Source organism: Antechinus flavipes, chromosome 1 (assembly GCF_016432865.1).
Source record: "Antechinus flavipes isolate AdamAnt ecotype Samford, QLD, Australia chromosome 1, AdamAnt_v2, whole genome shotgun sequence".
Taxonomy (NCBI): Eukaryota; Metazoa; Chordata; class Mammalia; order Dasyuromorphia; family Dasyuridae; genus Antechinus; species Antechinus flavipes.
Genome location: NC_067398.1, coordinates 462,979,519 through 462,998,994, shown reverse-complemented (window position 1 = coordinate 462,998,994; position 19,476 = coordinate 462,979,519). Strand labels below are relative to the sequence as shown.

The 19,476-nt window shown below is 39.0% G+C and overlaps 1 pseudogene; it reads right to left on the bottom strand.

Moving 5' to 3' along the window:
* Positions 1-1,335: 1,335 nt before the first annotated feature.
* On the bottom strand, positions 1,336-2,319 carry LOC127546673 (rab GDP dissociation inhibitor beta-like; annotated as a pseudogene).
* Positions 2,320-19,476: the final 17,157 nt, after the last annotated feature.

Below are 19,476 nucleotides of genomic sequence, written 5' to 3'. Positions count from 1 at the left end.
CCAATGCTAACCAAAGGTCAAATGACTGACGCAGTCTTTCATCCACAGGTTATAATAATAATAATGTTCCCTCCCTTCTTGCAATGTTGCTAATTATTGTTTCTGTAAATAGTTCAGTTTTTCTACTAAATTCATAATTTTATTTTTTATTTCCTCTCATTTTCAAATCTCAGTTCTCGCTGAATTTCATCTTATTTTCTGCTTTCTTTGGTTATTTTTTTTATTATATTTTCTGATTCTCCTAGCATTTCTAGTTCCTGTTTAATGTCTAGAAACATGTCATTTATCAACCAGAGTATGTTTCTCATGATGTTTTGAGAAATTTCTTTTTCATCTCTATTGATCCTAGTATTTTAGCTCATTCAGTTCTTCTATACTATGTGTTAATGATATCCTCATTGGATTTTTCTTATTTTCTCTTTTTTTGTATACTTTTTAACTATTTGTCTTCTCTTTGGCTTTTCTCCTTCCTGATTTGTTTCAATGTTTGTGGTGGGGAGGGGAAGATTGCAGTGGAGGGTTAGGGTTCTAAATCTATCTAGTTCTCATCTTTTCAGATATTTTATCAATTCATATCCTGTAATTTAAGAAAAATATATCTCCAGCATTCCCTTCATCCACCCATTTGGTGATTCTGTCAAAAGAAAAAAGAAAAAGAAAAAGAAGGTAAATGGAGTAGTTACAAAATTATAATATTGATTTCATATAATGTTCATTAAGTTTTTATATAATTGTATTAGCTGGAATTTAAATTTTTCTAATTAGATATTAACATGTTATTATTATTAGCCTTCCCCATAAATATTATATTTATTTTGTTTCTTCAGTTAATAAACATTTGTCAATTGTCTACTATGTGCCAGAAAATGTGCTATGTGTTAGAGATGCAAATATTAAAAAAGAAACACATTTCCTGCCCTCAAACAGTTTACATTTGAATGGAAGAAGACAATACACAAAAAGAAGCTGAAAAGCAGAAGAGAGAAAGGGGGCCAGGAAAATATCAGACTTTGGAACATGATGGAAAAGCCAGAGAAGTCTCAAATTTGTGTTCAATTAGGTTAGAAATGAGATGTTCTGAGCTGAGCACCTTCCTAAAAAGAAGAATTTGGTGTTCATCATTCCCAAATCTAAGGGATAAAGAATGGTGGTAAATTGAAGTACTCAGGATGATGAGATTATACCAATAGTGAGCTTTCTTGAAGTACAATGGAGTCAGAGAAGTCCCAAAGTAATTCAATCAGATGAGAAATCAGTCACACTCAGACCCTGCCATCATCTTGTAGATATCTTTAATATTATCAAAAGATATCTTTAATATCATCAAAAGTTGTTTCAAATGATTGTAGCTCCATAAATGTGGGAAATGAAGAACTGATTTTCTGCTCCCAAATCAGTTGGAATATAGCAATCACTGATGCTAACAAATTTCTGATCAATTAGTGCTCTAATGTCGGTCTGATATCTTGCTCAAGTTCTCTGGTTTCTACAACAGTATTAATAGTGGCAATATATTTTGTTTATGCCGTCATATTGTATAGAGAAAAAAATCATGCAAATGTAAATATCTGATTTCAGTTTAACCTAGCTCTATGGAATGATGATCTGAAAAGAGCTGACATCATTTATGTTTTTAATTGGATGATTTAGGAGAAAGATAACTCTGATTACCTGGCCTACTTCTTTTACCTTTCTTTTACATGACTAGCATCAGCAATCTCTCCTTCATATTTTATACCAATCACTTGTCCATTTTTTACAATGATTTCTTCATATGTCTTATTCAAAAGATAAATATCCCCAAAAATGGCACTTTAACCTTGCAAATCCTTGGGTTCTTGCCCTATCTTGCCAATGAATCACTACAAAATTTAATTCTGTTGATGATTACATAACATGGTTGGTCTAAATATTCATCAGTTCTCATCAGAATAGGGACATTACCAATAAAATCTAATATATCTTGCCTTGTGTACATACCTCACATTGTAGCCTTCCCTAGGATCAATACCTTCCAAAGTTCTGGAATCTTTTTCATCAAAGTTACCAACACATGATGAGAATTTACTCAACTAACATTTCTCAAACAACCTCTATATGCTAGATGTCAAGAAATATGCCTTAGTGGAAGGAACGTTGCAGATCCCCCCCCCCCCTTAATTAAAATTTCCTTCAATCATTTTGAAGTACAGATAATTTGGTGACTTCTAAATAAAGCAATGTCTTAACCAACTGACAATTAGCTGTAAGAAATTTAGAAAATAGGTCTGAATTCCAGACTTTTCCCCTCACCTTTGAGGCTGTTGGGGATTCTGGCATATTAAATATATACTTATATTTTTCCCCCAGTGGTTTAATAAATGCAGTTCACCTTCATAATAGGACCTTCTTTCCATTTATTGACATTACTTAATTTCCCTATGATTAGTTCCACAATCAGAAACTCTGACATATTTTGTGAAGCACATGAAGGACATAAAATGAAGTTGAAAAAAGGAGAACCAAACACACACACACACACACACACCCCAATTACCACCATGAATAGCCACAGACTGGAAGAGAGAAATAAGTTACAGTGGGAGTAAACAGAAGGAGCAAGAAAGGAAGGTGTAAAATGAGAGAGGGGGAAAGTTTTTAAGTATGGTAAGAGACCTGGGTATGTTTGTAGGGATCAAGGAAGGGGTCAAGAGCTTAAGAAAGATTAAAGATAGGAAGAAAAGAGGGAATAGGAGGAAAAAAGCAATTGAAGGAATTGGGGAGGAAAAAAGGTTATATTAAGAACACACTAGTAGAAGGATTATCCTTAGCAAGAAGAAGGATCATTTTTTCATCCAATATTGAGGTAAAGGATGAGAAATTGAGTTAATATTGGAAGAGTATGAAGTATAGTGAATGGTGAAGATGGAATTTATGGTGAATGCCCTTGATTTTCTTAACTGAGAGGAATCATTCAGTAACATCCAAATGAGATAAATCTGATCATTTACCTTGAGAGGTATTCCATTGTGCCAGATGGTGAAGCAACTGAAGAAACTGAGACAGAAGAATGGAAAACTTTGTTTTAGGAAGAAAACAGTTTAACATAAGAATACAAATAAAATGGGAGGTGAAGTATGAAGATAAAGGAGAAGAGATTTGGAATAGTGCTAAAGGAAATGTAATCCAGAATCAATCCAACAAGAATTTTTTTTTAATCCCTTAGCATAAATAGCATAAATTGAGGATCAAACATAGTAATATCTAATCAACTTGATGAACTTAAAGAGTGAGGCCTTTCTGTAGGACAAGGTGTGTAGATAAATGGATAAAAGATAAGGTGGAGTACCAAAATGTGTGTAGATTAATAGAAAGGGATATAGGCAGGGAAAGGGCTGCATAAAATAAAGTTGGGGTATTAAAAAGTGTTTAGATTAATGGGAATGGAAAAAGAGGGAAGGAAAGGGTAGGAGGAGGAGGAGATAAGGGAGGGATCAGTGGGTGGGGGGAGGTTAAGTAATAGCAAGACAAGTTAAGGAACAAAATCAAAATAAAAGAGTTATCAGGGATAGGATAAGAAATAAATAGTGCTAGGATCAGGAGTAGAATTTAATAGAAAAAGCAAAGTAGGAGTACTAATTATTTATCTTAGATAAAGTCAAACAAAGATTCAATCAAGAAAGAAATCTGCATTATAAATCTTCTGTGTTATTGTTTTAGATGAATGTTTACAGATGGATAAATACATATGCATATATATATGTATGTATGTGTAGGTATATATGTAGGTAGGCCTATGTATGTGTGTATATAAGCATGTATATTGTATAGGTAGGTGTGAATGTGTGTATACACACATACAATATTAAAAAATATCTGTGCTTAATTGTAGTCTGCTTGGGAGAGGGAGGGGTGGGAATGAAAGGGGAAAAAAGATTGAAGTAAAAGGTGCTCACAAGAGTAACCTATAAGGAAGTGAAGAAAAGATGGACATTGATGAATATAATTTATTCTATTACTATTTATGCTTTCATGAAATGGAAATTTATTGTTATATATTTTGAATCCTTCTCATTGTTCTGCTGGACACATGACAATGTTTTGTTTTGTTTTTCTTTTCTGTCTTTCTTTTTTCTATTCTATTTTTGTCTTTTTTTGTGTTTAATTTAAATAAATAAAAGAGCAAGGAACTTGTGTGTGACTTTGCATCTGGATCCTATGGAAACCTAGACTTATGCTACATAGTTTAGTTTCTTTAGAGCTCCCTCCTGCCTCTAGGATAAAGTACAATCTCCTCAGTGTGACATGGAAAGCCCAATACAATCTGGATCCAGGCAATTTGAACAAGCTTATTACATATAAGTTCCCTTCATGTGCTCTAATTTCATAGGATCATAAATCTATAGGTAAAAAGGACCTCAGAAGCAATTGCTATAAACTCTTCATTTTATAGATGAAGAAACTGACAAAATGGCCTTCTTTCTGCTTCTTATCTCCCATCTCTGTATCTTTACATAGGCTACTTTCCCCACTGCCTGCCCCCAAATGACCACGGATGAAATGCACTCATTCACTTCCATGTTTTAGAAACTTATCCATCTTCAAAGCACAGCTCATGTATTCTCTTTTTTTTCCTTTTCTTTTTTTTTTCCCCCTGAGGCAATTGGGATTAAGTGACTTGCCCAAGATCACACAGCTAGGAAGTATTAAGTATCTAAGGGCAGATTTGAACTCAGGTCCTCCTAACTTCAGGGCTGACACTCTATCCTTTTAGCTTTTATTTTTTTAATGTATACGCTTGTAAGTAAAGACTTTCCTGATGCCCCTAGTAGTGCATGATCTCTTCCTACTCATTCTCTTCTAAACCTCTGAATTATGAGCTCTGTCTAGTGTTATCATTCAATTGAACTGTTCTCTTTAAGCTTAACAATGAAAACTAAATTATTCATATATATCAACTCAATTCTTATCCTTTTAACTTTTCTACAATATTGATGATCCCCTTCTCCTCTTGGATAGCATCTTTCTCAATTTTTTAATGACACTGCTTCCTCCTTATTATTTTGCCTGAATGACCTGTACCCTGCAGGAAGAAGAAAAAGAAAGACCTCACCTTTCATCTGGTGTAGACCCATCTCTTATCTGATCATCAAATTGCCAAAGGAAGCAGAGAGTCAAGTGGGAAACTTTCAGAGCTGTATGTATCTCCTGTAGAAAAAGAAGAGCCAGCTTTCCATCATGTGGCACCTTCTCCTTTCTGATCTCGACTATCTGACAAGGAATATAAATAGGGCTTCTAGAGAAAACAGAAGAAGAGAAACAGGAGACCAACCACCTCTTGCTTTGTGAATTTATGTCTGATCTCCAACCTGTTATGAAAAGGAGAGATTCCTTTAATTTAATGATTAACAAACTCCCATTTGGCCATAACCCATGCATCCTAGTGATTTTGAGCACCGGCAAATCATTATTCAAACTATTCCCTATCCCCCATTATCTTATTCCTTATTCCTATCCTCATGAATCTTACTACCTATTTATTCCCATATGTAATGGGCTGAGGCTTGAGTTGATGCACTGAGGTCCCAAGCACATGAGGCTAAATAGTAATTGGACCATACTCTATTAATAGATAAGCTTGGATAGAGAATGGCCCCCACCCACTCTTTGTGCAAGTCCTGATGTGTTGTATAGGAAATGACGATTTTGGTGGGTGGAGGCAGGGGAGTGGAGAAGGAAGGGGAGGAGAGACCTTTGGGACGGCCATTGCCACAGTTGCCGACACAGTTGCCTCCATGGTTGCCTCGGCTCGCGTCGCTCTCTCTTAGCTGGCTTCCTGTCGCAACTGCCTATATTTGCTATCGCAATCTTTCTTGCCTATATTTGCTATAGCAATCTTTATTCACCTCTTCGCTTCAATAAATATTGAAGATTTTCCCCTTAACCTGAATTCCTGACTCCGGCTGACTTTAAATACGCGGTCATTACATTTGGCGCCCAAGCGTGGGAACCAAGGACCCTACTTTCACTGAAGAAGTCTCCAGTGACCAGGAACTTAGGTGAGTATAAGACAAACAGGGAACTTATTTTCTTAAAGACTAAAGCAGTAACTTTTTGGCTGAAATGGGACAGATCCTAGGTAAAGATTCTCCATCCCCCACCCCAAACCCCCCAACCCCTGCCCCACCCAGGAGTGGTGTTATAAAAAGCCTGCGTGACCTGATAGAAGAGGAAGGGCTAGTTGTATCTTGGGAACACGCAGCTAAACTTTTGAGTACATTAAAACTTACCTCCCCTGGGTTCTTAGAGGAAGAGCAAATCTCTCTGGGTAACTGGGCATTGGTTGGTCAACAGATCTCTGATTATAACATTGACAACCCTCAGTCAGTTCCCTTCGAGGCATTCTATTTATACAATACGATACAGATGGCCTTAAAATACCGTACTAGTTTTAGGAGAAAAGGAAAAAACTCTAAGAATGGCCAAATGCGGAAGCCTGAGGTAAAGGAGGAAGACAAAGAACAGATTAATGGCCATATCCCCACAGGGCATGAAGACTTAAGTGAGGCTCAAGGGCGGGGTGAATCTGAGGCAGCTTTAGCCCCACCTGAGGAGCAGGTAATTGACTCTCCTCCATCAACTCCACCCTCCGGGATGGAGGGAGGAGGGGTAGTGGGGGCGGCAGTGACAGCACCAGCACCTCCCCCCCAGCATCCAGCACCTCCCCCCCAGCGTCCAGCACCTCCCCCACAGCGTCCAGCTGCTCCTTTGAGTAGATTGCAAAAGGGACTAATTAAGGCCAAAGAAGAAGGGAGAAATGTATTGGAAATCCAACACCACATTTTTCCAGTTATTCAACAGTTTGATTCTTCAGGTCAAGAAAGTAGAAGATACTCTCCTTTTGATATAGATATCCTCAAAGACCTGAAAAAAGCTTGCACTCTTTATGGGGCTACATCAGCTTATGTTAAGATGCTATTACAAAATTTGTCTTTTGAAATCTTGACCCCTGATGACTGGAAATCTATAGCAAAGATATGCCTAGAACCTGGACAAAACTACTTGTGGCTTTCTGAATATAGTGAGCTCTGTAGGATACAAGCCCAACAAAATAGTCAAAGTGGAGTTCATGCTGCAATCACCTATGACCTACTTACAGGTACAGGTCCTTATGCAAATGTCGCAGCACAAATTAATTATTCTGTAGCAGCATATGAGCAAATTGCTGTTAATGCTATCAAAGCGTGGGCTTCCCTCCACAGTAAAGACGACAAGAGGGGGGCCTTCACAAAAATAACACAAGGGCCAAATGAACCCTTTGCTGACTTTGTGGGACGTTTGCAGACAGCTATCACAAGAACAAATGGAGAAAATCCAATAACAGACGTTTTGATAAGGCAACTTGCTAAGGAAAATGCTAATGAGGTTTGCAGAAGAATTATACTAGGACTGCGCAGGGATGCTCCTTTAGAGGAGATCATAAGACGCTGTGCCACAGTGGACACAGGTGCCTTTTATACCCAGGCTATGGTGCAGACTTCCCAAAATTCAAACATGGGAAGACAGAATCCCTCTTGGCAAGGGACTTCCAGAGAGACTCGTAGATGCTTTCAGTGTGGAAAAGTAGGGCATCTGAAAGCTCAATGTTGGTATAGAGATAGAATGGGAAAACAAGATGGGAGAACAAGACCCCAAACCCCATGTCCAAAATGCAACAGAGGCTTCCATTGGGCCTCAGAATGCAGACAGATTCAGGGAAACGGGATGAGGGGCCCAGCCCCAGGGCCCAAGGCAAAAAACACTTGGGGCATGATGGCAGCCAATGGTGCACCCAGGGAGGGCCTAGAAGTCCAGTACCCAGACATGACCAATCAGCCAGAAAGCCATATGATGGGAGAAGGGGATTACACAATCAACCAGCCAGGAAGCAACCTGATGGCAGAAGGGAATTACAATTGGGGAGAATAGAGCTGTATGCAGCTGGGACAACTGAGATACCCCCTGGAGAGGTGAAATCTGTTCCTCTCCAGCCTATGGATCCCTTACCTCCAGGCACAGTAGGCTTGACCATCTCACCTCCTTTTTGTACGTACAAAACAGTGTCCATCCACACACTGATGTGGGAAACTGGGGAATGTGTAGATAATATCCCAGTCACTAATACAGGTAGACAATGTGTGACTTATCACCCAGGAGACGTAGTAGCATCAGGTTTACTCATACAGAATCCTAATAAGCAACCTGGTGATAGTCACCCAGGTTCTGACTCCAGACCACAAAATCCAGGAATTTACTGGACAGCAGCTGTAACGGCTGACCGACCTATGCTCACGATCTATATAAATGGCCTACCATTGGAAGGATTGGTAGACACAGGTGCAGATCGTACAGTTATTAGAGGTGCCAATTGGCCCAGTCACTGGCCAAAGATTAAAGCAGACACCTATATGTCTGGAGTAGGAGGATCAATAGCAGCTGAAGTTAGTGCTGCCCCTATGAGATGGACTTTTGAAGGCAAAACAGGAGTTTTTACTCCTTTTATAGTTGAAAAACTCCCCATCAATCTGTGGGGAAGAGATGTTTTACAACAATTAGGGTTAAAAATGAGTACTTCGGTTTTTTAAGCAGGGCTGCTGTTGAAGGCCTGCCAACACTTTCACCTGTTCCTATCCAATGGAAAACTGATACACCAGTGTGGATAGAACAGTGGCCCTTGGGTAGCGATAAAATTCAGGCCTTATTAGATATAGTACAGGAACAGCTTGAACAAGGACATTTACAACCTTCTCTAAGTCCTTGGAATTCCCCAGTGTTCGTTGTAAAAAAGAAATCAGGAAAATGGAGGATGCTCACTGATTTAAGAAAAGTAAATGAACAGATGGAAACTATGGGAACTCTTCAGCCTGGACTTCCATCTCCTACTCAATTGCCTAGAGAGTGGCCTCTTTGGGTCATCGATATTAAGGATTGTTTCTATTCTATCCCTCTGGATAAGGAGGATATGAAAAGATTTGCCTTTTCAGTGCCCAGCGTTAACTTAGCTGAGCCTTATAAAAGATATGAATGGACAGTTTTGCCACAGGGAATGAAAAACAGCCCCACTATGTGTCAAATGTATGTTGCTGCTGCTCTTGCTCCAATAAGAAAAGCATTTCCAAAAGTAATACTATTACATTATATGGATGATATATTGGGATGTGCACCTGAGGAACAAATGTTAGAAGCATGTCTACAAAAGACCATAGAAACACTAAGATACTACAAATTATACATAGCTGAAGAGAAAATTCAAAGACATGCTCCTTTTCAATATTTAGGATATGAAGTATACCCTAAGGTGCTTACAGTACAAAAACTGTCCTTAAGAACAGAGAAGCTAAACACCTTAAATGATTTTCAGAAATTGATAGGAGATATCCAATGGATGCGACCAGTGTTAGGCTTGACTACCTATCAGTTACAACCATTATATGATATTTTAAGGGGAGACAGTGCTTTAAATTCACCACGCCAGCTTACAAAAGAAGCTCAAGAGGCTTTGAGAGAAGTTGAACTGGCTTTATCCAATGTGGTTGAGAGAATCACTCAAAAGCCCTTGGAAATATCAGTTTTTGCCACACAAGAGGCACCCACAGCAGTCCTTCATCAAGGAGACAGTGTGATAGAGTGGGTGAACCTCCCGGCACAACCAGAACAAAGCCTTACTCCTTACCCAGTGCTTGTGGCTAGAATTTTGTTAAAGGCCATTAAGCGAGCAGTACAATTATCTGGGGCAAGACCTGATAAGATATACACCTTTTACACCAATACACAAATTAATGTGTGTTGTGAGACCATCCCAGAGTGGCAAATTTTATTAGCCATGGCTCCTAATTTTATACATGGGTCTCCATTAAAGATAACCAGACTTTTACATAATTGGCGATGGATTCTTGAAGAAAAAGTTTCTAAAGTTCCTCTTAAAGGACCAACTATCTTTACAGATGCATCCAAACACAATATTTGTGCTGTATACTCTCATGATTTAACCATAAAGAGAGTAGTCAGAACTCCTTTTCAGTCCACTCAGCAGAACGAATTGTATGCAATCATGTTAGCTCTCACTTATTACCCAGGAGACATAAATATAATATCTGATTCAGCTTATTCAGTAGGTGTGGTACAAAGAATTGCCACAGCCCAAATAAAATTTGCAGCTTCTAATATATATCAGCTCTTTAAGGAACTTCAGGAGCAAGTGAGAAAACATCCAGGTAAGATTTATATCTTGCATGTCCACTCACATAGTGGACTCCCAGGCCCTATTTTTGATGGGAACTCAAAGGCAGATAGCCTTTTAACTATGTTGGCCAGTACACCTTTATTTCAGGAGGCCCAGGAATCCCATTCTAAGTACCATCAGGCTGCTCGAGCTTTGCGTTTACAATTTGGGATTACAAAAGAGGAAGCTAGGAGCATAGTAAAAAGCTGTACAGCTTGCCTTCCTTTCCATGCTCCTACACTGCCTCCAGGGAAGAACCCTCGTGGTTTGAGACCCAATGAAATCTGGCAAATGGATGTGACCCATTATAAATCTTTCGGTCGTCTGTCTTTTATCCATGTTGTGGTAGACACCTTTTCAGGATTCACTTTTGCCATACCAGCAGCAAAAGAGACAGCCCGAGTGGTCACTGAATTTCTCATGCAAGCATTTGCCATTATGGGTGTGCCACAAGCAATAAAAACAGACAATGGTCCTGCATACACCTCCAAACATTTTGCACACTTTTGTGCACAGTATAAGATTTTACACACCACTGGCATACCTTTTAATCCTCAAGGACAGGCAATAGTAGAGAGGAGAAACAGAGACATTAAGACGCTCCTCCAAAAACAAAAGAAAGGGGGAGCCACAGGTAACCCTAGAGAACTACTAAATCTAGCTCTTTATACTATTAACTTCTTGATTTTTGACGAAGATGCACTGGCTCCGGCAGACAGGTTTTATAACCCACCGGAAGGGCAATGTCCAGTGCGAGCAGCTCCACTATCTTTAGATAATCGCCAGGTGATGTGGAGAGACCCAGAAAGTGGTGAATGGAAGGGACCAGATAGGCTAACTGCTTGGGGGAGAGGGTTTGCTTGTATCTCTACAGGTGGAGAAGGAATCAGATGGGTGCCAACGAGCCGTATTCGCCTTGTCCATCGCAGAGAGACGGAGCAGACCCTTGAAACGAAGGAGAAGACCCAAGAAACATCGGGTGGTTCTGTTGCTGATTGTGCTCACCATTGAAAGAGTGTGGCAGTTATGGCGTTTGACTCATGGACATAGAAAATCATTGGACTTCAAAACCCTCAGAAATCATTGGATTCTCTGAGACATAAGATTGTTGTAGGACTTTAAAGCCCTCAGGAATCATTGGATTTTCTGAGAAATGATAAGACTGTTACAGGACTTCAAAATCTGCTGGAATCATTGGATTCCCTAAGACATAAAAAGACTTTTGCTGGACTTCAAAAACTTGGGGGGATCATTGGATTCCCTGATATGTGAAGCAATGGACAATAGACTGGTTTTGGACTATCTCTTGGCTGCTGAAGAGGTGTATGTGTGACTGCTGTTTACATACTCTCCTTCTAGGACTTCTGGCAATCTTTTACATCATACTGTTGATTTATATTGTTTGTTATACCGTTACTTGGGTGCATAATTCATGTTTGTTACACCACATCAAGCCTGCACTGACTGTGGGGAGAGTCATCACTAATAGTCTCTGCGTTGTTGCTATGTGCTATGTGTTCCCATGCTGATGGGTTTGTGCATAATAAGACCCTTGAGCCCAGAAACCTGCTAGCAACCCCCACTTCCCTTTGGTGCTTTTCATCTCCCTTCCTGAGATGTCAGGGAGGGCGTGATTATCTCCTTTTTAGTGCTTTCACCTCCCTTCCTGAGAAGTCAGGGGGGTCGTGATCACTTCCTTTTCGGTGCTTTCACCTCCTTTCCTGAGAAATCAGGGAGGGTGTGATCACCTCCCCTTGGGGGCTCTGACCTCCCTGAAGAGTCAGGGATGGCATGATCACCTGTGTTCTAAAACAAAAGAAAGCGGGAGATGTAATGGGCTGAGGCTTGAGTTGATGCACTGAGGTCCCAAGCACATGAGGCTAAATAGTAATTGGACCATACTCTATTAATAGATAAGCTTGGATAGAGAATGGCCCCCACCCACTCTTTGTGCAAGTCCTGATGTGTTGTATAGGAAATGACGATTTTGGTGGGTGGAGGCAGGGGAGTGGAGAAGGAAGGGGAGGAGAGACCTTTGGGACGGCCATTGCCACAGTTGCCGACACAGTTACCTCCATGGTTGCCTCGGCTCGCGTCGCTCTCTCTTAGCTGGCTTCCTGTTGCAACTGCCTATATTTGCTATCGCAATCTTTCTTGCCTATATTTGCCATAGCAATCTTTATTCACCTCTTCGCTTCAATAAATATTGAAGATTTTCCCCTTAACCTGAATTCCTGACTCCGGCTGACTTTAAATACGCGGTCATTACACCATATTCCCCAACTTACCCACCCAAAAGTCCTAACCAAATACCACCTACCTTTTCCCTACCCATCTCACAACTATACCCTCTAGAATGCCTACTTTATAAGAAATGGATTTGCTTTCATCTTAAACCTTTTCCTTTTTCACTCCTTCCATCTTCCGACAATCACTAAGACGACTCAACTTTAATGGAACAGACTTCTTGGCTACCCTTTAAAGCAATGACTGCATTTTCATTCATTCCCTTTGGCTGACATATTGAAATGGAGAAGTTAAAACACCCTGTGCTTTTCATTGCCATTTGCAAGTTCTCCCTATGCCACCATTACTCAATAACATCTTTTATTTTGAGCTCCATATAACACCCCCTAAAAAAAAAAAAAAAAAAAAAAACCCAGTAGTGTGTCCACAGAGCTCCACCACACTGCCCTTCTTTCCTCCATAAGTTTAGTACTAGCTCATAATCTTTTTCTCCTCTCTAATTCCTATCCCCATTATTAGGGTTAACATACATATTTGATACTCCCTCAAATATCTTAACCTTCCAAATTCCCCAACCTATTCATTTCCTATTACCTATTCTTAAAACTCAATTCAGCCACACACAAAGACATTCATACCCTTGGTTTTGCCATCACCTATAAATTCACTACCTCGAAGTTCAAAAACTCTAAAATTCCATTATCTTACTAAAACTATTGGTTCTCCCTTCCTACTTTGCCTTCCCATACCAAAGCCTATTCTTTGTCCACACCCTGACTTCTAATCCATGCAGAGAGTTGAGTTCTCTCTGCAACCATCACCCTTCACTAGTCCATTCTTCTTCCTTTCCCCAAGGTACCCTATGGGCAAATCAGTTCAAGTGTAAGCCACCATCATCTGTCTTTGTTTCTATACATGTTATACAAATGCTGCTGAAAACAGGAAGTGAAAAAAATTATACTATCATTCTGACTGATTCCACTACAAATGTCTGTTATATATAAACTCAACTGGGCCCTCATTTCATCAAAGCAATCCTATGTTTCCCTTATCTGCTCAATATACTACTCTCCACAATATTCTCAATATTTTCATCCCTCTTCAAATGTTCAATGGAAGTCCCTCCTCCCACCCTCTCAGCTGAGAATCTTGCCTCATATATCAGTGAAAAAAAATGAGGTCATTCAAAGAAAATTCTCTCTTCTCATCTATTTCTCATATCAAACCACTCAGATGCTTTCTATTTTCTCTTCCTTCCTCCCATCTCACATAATGAAGTAGTCCTTCTTGCCAAGACAAACATATACAATGATTCCATTCCATCCTTATCTTCTCTATCTTCAGCTCCTTCTTTCATTCCCTCTCTCATTTATCTATAATTTCTTCCTGTCTATTAATTGCTTCCTTTCCAACTACAAAATTCCCATGTCTACCCCATCCTCAAAAAGCCTTCAGTTGATCTTTCTATCACTATCATTCTATAGTTGTAATGGGCTGATGCACTGAAGTCCCAAGCACATGAGGCTAAATAGTAATTGGACCATACTCTATTAATATATAATCTTGGAGAAAGAATGGCCCCGGCCCACTCTTTGTGCAAGTCCTGATGTGTTGTATAGGAAATGACGATTTTGGTGGGTGGAGGTAGGGGAGTGGAAAAGGAAGGGGAAGGAGAGACTTTTGGGATTGCCATATTGTTCTACCTTTTGTGGCTAAACCCCTTAAAAAGTTTGTTTACAATAGGTGCCTCCTCTTCCCTCTCCTCTCATTCTCTTCTTAGTTCTCTATAATATAGCTTCTGACACCATCATTCAACAGAAACTGCTATCTCCAAAGTTACCAGTTGACTCTTATTTGCTAAATCCAATGATATTTTCTTATTACTCATCTTTCTTGACCTCTCTGCACTTTCAACACTGTCACCCTCTTCTTAATACTCTCTTTACTCCAGGTTTTTGGGACACCACTCTCTCCTGGTGAGAGGAGGTGAGAGGAGTCAGCTATTTGACTACTTCTTTTTTATCTCTTTTGTTGGATCTTCATCCAAGTCACCACTAAGGGTGGATGCCCCACTGGGCTCTATCCCAGACTCCCTGCTCCTCTGCCTCTAAATGACCACTTGGAAATCTCATCAGCTCCTATGGATTCAATTATCATCTCCATGCTAATGAACCACATATCTACTTAACCAGTCTAACCTCTATGGGGACCTTCTGACTCACATTTCCAACCATCTTTGGACACTGAACCAAATGTCCAGTGAATATTTGAAACTCTACCTGTTCAAAACTGAACTCATTATCTTTCTCCCCAAAGTCTCCTCCCTTTAAACTTCCTTATTATTTCTGAAGGCACCACAGTTCTTCCAGGCTCACAATTTAGCTTTCATCCTCAATTCTTCACTGTTTCTCATTGCCCTGAAATAAGTCCAGTCTGTTGGTAAGACAGGTTCCCCTTTACAAACATCTCTCAGATACACCCCCTTCTCTTTTCTGAGAGGGGCCTTCATCTTCTCATGCCTTGACTATAAGAATAACCTGCTGGTGGGTCGGCCTGCCTCAAATCTCTCTCCATTCTGGTCTATCTACCATTCAACCACTAAAGTAATTTTCTTCACATTCATTTCTATACAGTCTTCAATTTAGTGACACTGGCTTCTTTGTTTTCACCAAATAAGACATGTCTCATCTCCAGGCCTTTTCTTTGGCTATCCCCTGTCCCTGAATTTTTTTAATTTAAAAAAAAAAGTTTTTTTATTTACAAAACATATGCATGGGTAATTTTTCAACATTGATCCTTGCAAAACCTTCTGTTCCAAATTATCTCCTCCTTCCTCCCACTTCCTCCTCTAGATGACAAGTAGTCCAATACATGTTAAATATGTTAAAATATATGTTAAATCCAATATATGTATACATATTATACAGTTATCTTGCTGCACAAGAAAAATCACATCAAGAAGGAAAAAAACTGAGAAAGAAAACAAAATGCAAGCAAACAAAAACAGAAAGAATGAGAATGCTATATTGTAATCCACACTCAGTTTCCACAGGCCTCTCTCTGAGTGTATATGGCTCTCTTCATCACTGAACAATTGGAATTGGTTTGAATCATCTCATTGTTGAAGAAAACTATGTCCATCAGAATTGATCATCATATAGTCTTATTGTTGCCATGTATAATGATCTCCTGGTTCTGCTCATTTCACTTAGCGTCAATTCATGTAAGTCTCTCCAGGCCTCTCTGAAATCATCCTGCTAGTCATTTCTTATAGAACAATAATATTCCATAACATTCATAAACCATAATTCATTCAGCCATTCTCCAATTGATGGACATCCATTCAGTTTCCAGTTTCTTGTTACTACAAAAAAGGCTGCCATAAACATTTTTGCACATGTGTGTCCTTGGAATTCTCTCCCTCTTCATCTCTGCTTACTGGTTCTGTAACTTCCTTCAATTCCTGACTGAAGTGTGACCTTTTAAAGGAAGCCTTTCCCAATCTCTTTTAATTATAGTGCCTTTTGAAATTAATGGGGGGGGGAAAGTAAATGAAAGTGTGCTAGCTGTACCAGATCTAAAATTATATTATAAAGCAGTGGTCATCAAAACCATTTGGTACTGGCTAAGAAATAGAGCAATTGATCAGTAGAATAGGTTATGTTCACAGGACAAAATAGTCAATGACTATAGTAATCTAGTGTTTGACAAAACTAAAGACCTCTGCTTTGGGGATAAGAACTCACTATTTGACAAAAACTGCTCAGAAAATTGGAAACTAGGCATTGACCCACACCTAACACCATATACAAAGATAAGGTTGAAATGGGTTCATGATCTAGACATAAAGAATGATATTATAAATAAATTAGAAGAACATAAGATAATTCACTTCTCAGATCTGTGAAAGGGAAGAATTTGTGACTAAAGAAGAACTAAAGATCATTATTATTCACAAAATAGATAATTTTGATTATATTAAGTTAAAAAAATTTTTGTACAAACAAAAGTAATGTAGACAAGATTTGAAGGAAAGCAATAAATTGAGAAAGCATTTTTACATTCAAAGGTTCTAATAGAGGCCTCATTTCTAAAATATAGAGAGAATTGATGCTAATTTATAAGAAATCAAAGCTCTCCAATTGATAAATGGTCAAAGGATATGAACAGATAATTTTCAAATGAAGAAATTGAAACTATTGCTAGTCATATGAAAAGATGCTTTTCATATCAGAGAAATGCAGATTAAGGCAACTCTGAGATACCATATGCTCCTGTTGTATTGGCTAAGATGACAGGAAAAGATAATGATGAATGTTGGAGGGAATGTGGGAAAACTGGAACACAGATACATTGTTGGTGGAACTGTGAACAGATCCAACCATTCTGGAGAGCAATTTGGAATTATGCTCAAAAAATTATCAAAGTGTGCATATCCTTTAATCCAGCAGTGTTTCTACTAGGCTTATATCCCAAAGAGATCTTAAAGGAGGGAAAGAGACCCACATGTGCAAAACTGTTTGTGGCAGCCCTCTTTATAGTGGCAAGAAAGCGGAAACTCAGTGGATACCCATCAATTAGAGAATGGCTAAAAAAGTTATGTGTAATGGGCTGAAACTCTTGAGTTGTTGCACTGAGGTCCTAAGCACTTGAGGCTAATTAGCAATTGGACAATGCTCTATTGAGATATGCTTGGAAAAAGAACGGCCTTACCCCCTCTCTGTGCAAGTTTGATGTGTTTTATAGGAAATTGCTTAGAGGATTTGGTGGGTGGAGTGTGAGAGCCAGAGGCACTGCTGGCAGGATTCGTGTAGCGATTGCTCTCACTTCATATTGCCATTCCCCTTCACCTCTGCAAAGAATAAAGATCAAGGATTTTCCCTTATTCTGACTCTGGTTGATTTTAATATACTCTGGGTGCTAAACGTGGTCATCACAGTTATGTTATATGAATGTTATGGAATATTATTGTTCTGTAAGAAACAACCAACAGAATGATTTCAGAGAGGCCTGGAGAAACTTACATGAACTGATGCTAAGTGAAATGAGCAGAACCAGGAGATCATTATATATGGCAACAAGAAGACTATACAATGAACAATTCTAATGAACATAGCTCTTTTCAACAATGAGAAGATTCAAACCAGTTCTAATTGTTCAGTGCTGAAGAGAGCCACCTACACCCAGAGAGAAGCCTGTGGAAACTGAATGTGGACTACAACATAGCATTTTCATGCTTTCTGATGATGTTTGCTTGCATTTTGTTTTCCTTCTCAGGTTTTTTCTTTCTAGATCCAATTTTTCTTATGCAACAAGATAACTGTATAAATATGTATACATAATATTGGATTTAACATATATTTTAACATATCTAACATGTATTGGACTACCTGCCACAGGGGAGAAAGGAGGCAAAAATCTGGAACAGGAAATTTTGTAAGGGTCAATGTTGAAAAATTATCCATGCATAAGTTTTGTAAATAAAAAGCTTTAATAAAAAAATTATAGTGTCTTTTCTCTTTCAACTGTTTCCTTTTTATGCAGCTTGTACATTTTGTTTCTATGTTATCTCCCCCATCAAATTGTGTCTTCTTTAAAATCAAGGAACATCATTTGTCTTTCTTTGTATCGCTAGCACTTAGCAGTGTCAGACATAAAATAGACTCTGAATAAATGTATACTGACTGAATCTCCTCAGTTCTCATACCATTGGTGCAGTTATGCCAGGAGGAAGTACCCACCCCCAGATAATCCATACTTTTACCTCTTTGGTAGTTGTGGGGAAAGACAGGGAGAAGAACATTCTAAAGATATGGCTAGAGTGGCTGTGCCCCAGGCTTCTAGAGAACCACAAGTGAGATGAAAGGACAGGAAAAGGAAAATAATATACAAGCCATCTCCCTTCCCCATAAGAATTATGGGGTAGAAATGAAGAGATACTACCGACATCAAGTGTGATAAATATGAAATAGATTTGAGAGAACATATAGTTAGACACTATGACACATGGGGGGAGAGGAGATAAGTTTGAGGCATGGGGAAGGAGAGTGACAAAAGGCATCATATAACCCGAAAGGGATTAAGCAAAAATGCTGTGGACCATGAATAGATTTATAGAGGAAATTTAATCTGAGGGGTTTGATGTAACTTGGATTTCTGAGTGGACACAGCAAGGTGGGATTACCAAAGACTTCTATAGAAGGTGGGAATATAAAGTTGAACTGATCCCCATCAGTGACTTGCTTCAAGGAGTAATCTTATCAATACTTCAGGCTTTCTTTGCCAATACAACCTAGTTACCCAGGCTCTCATCATTGTGTTCAGGCTCAGGCACCACAGTTTTTAGAAAAACATCAACAAATTGGAATATGGCTTTTAAAAGTCCAATCCGGATCTTTGAGAGAAATGAAAACTATATCACACCAGGACCTGTTGAAAAAAAAAAAAAAAAAACTAGAGAAGGACTTCTTAAAACCTTTTTTTGTGTCATGGTAGTCTGGAGACTATGGACCCCTTCATGAATAAGGATTTTGGATGTAGACAATAACAATTTAAATGCATAGAATAATTTCAAAGGATTATAAAGAAAATCAGTTACATTGAAATTAAGATATGATTTTCCTATTCAAGTTCATGGGACTCCCCGAAATCCAATTCAGCCATTGTTGTGCCACAGTTCCCTTTTATTGTCCTGCCTCAGTTTCCCTAAATTGTCCTGCCTCGGTTTCCCTGAATTCTTTTACCTCAGTTCCTAATTGTTTTGCTCAATCCTACACTATCCCTCCCTCCTAATCATCATGATCCAGATAAGGAGAAAGACTTTCTATCTTAGACATCAAGACCTAACCCCTTCCCTACTTATCAGAATGTCGGGTGCTTCTCAGTGCTCTGACTCCTCCTTGTCTCTGTCTACTCCTATAGCTGAGGCACATGTAAATATACTTCATGGAAAGTACACATTAGCTGCTGGATGCTTAGGACATCAGCCC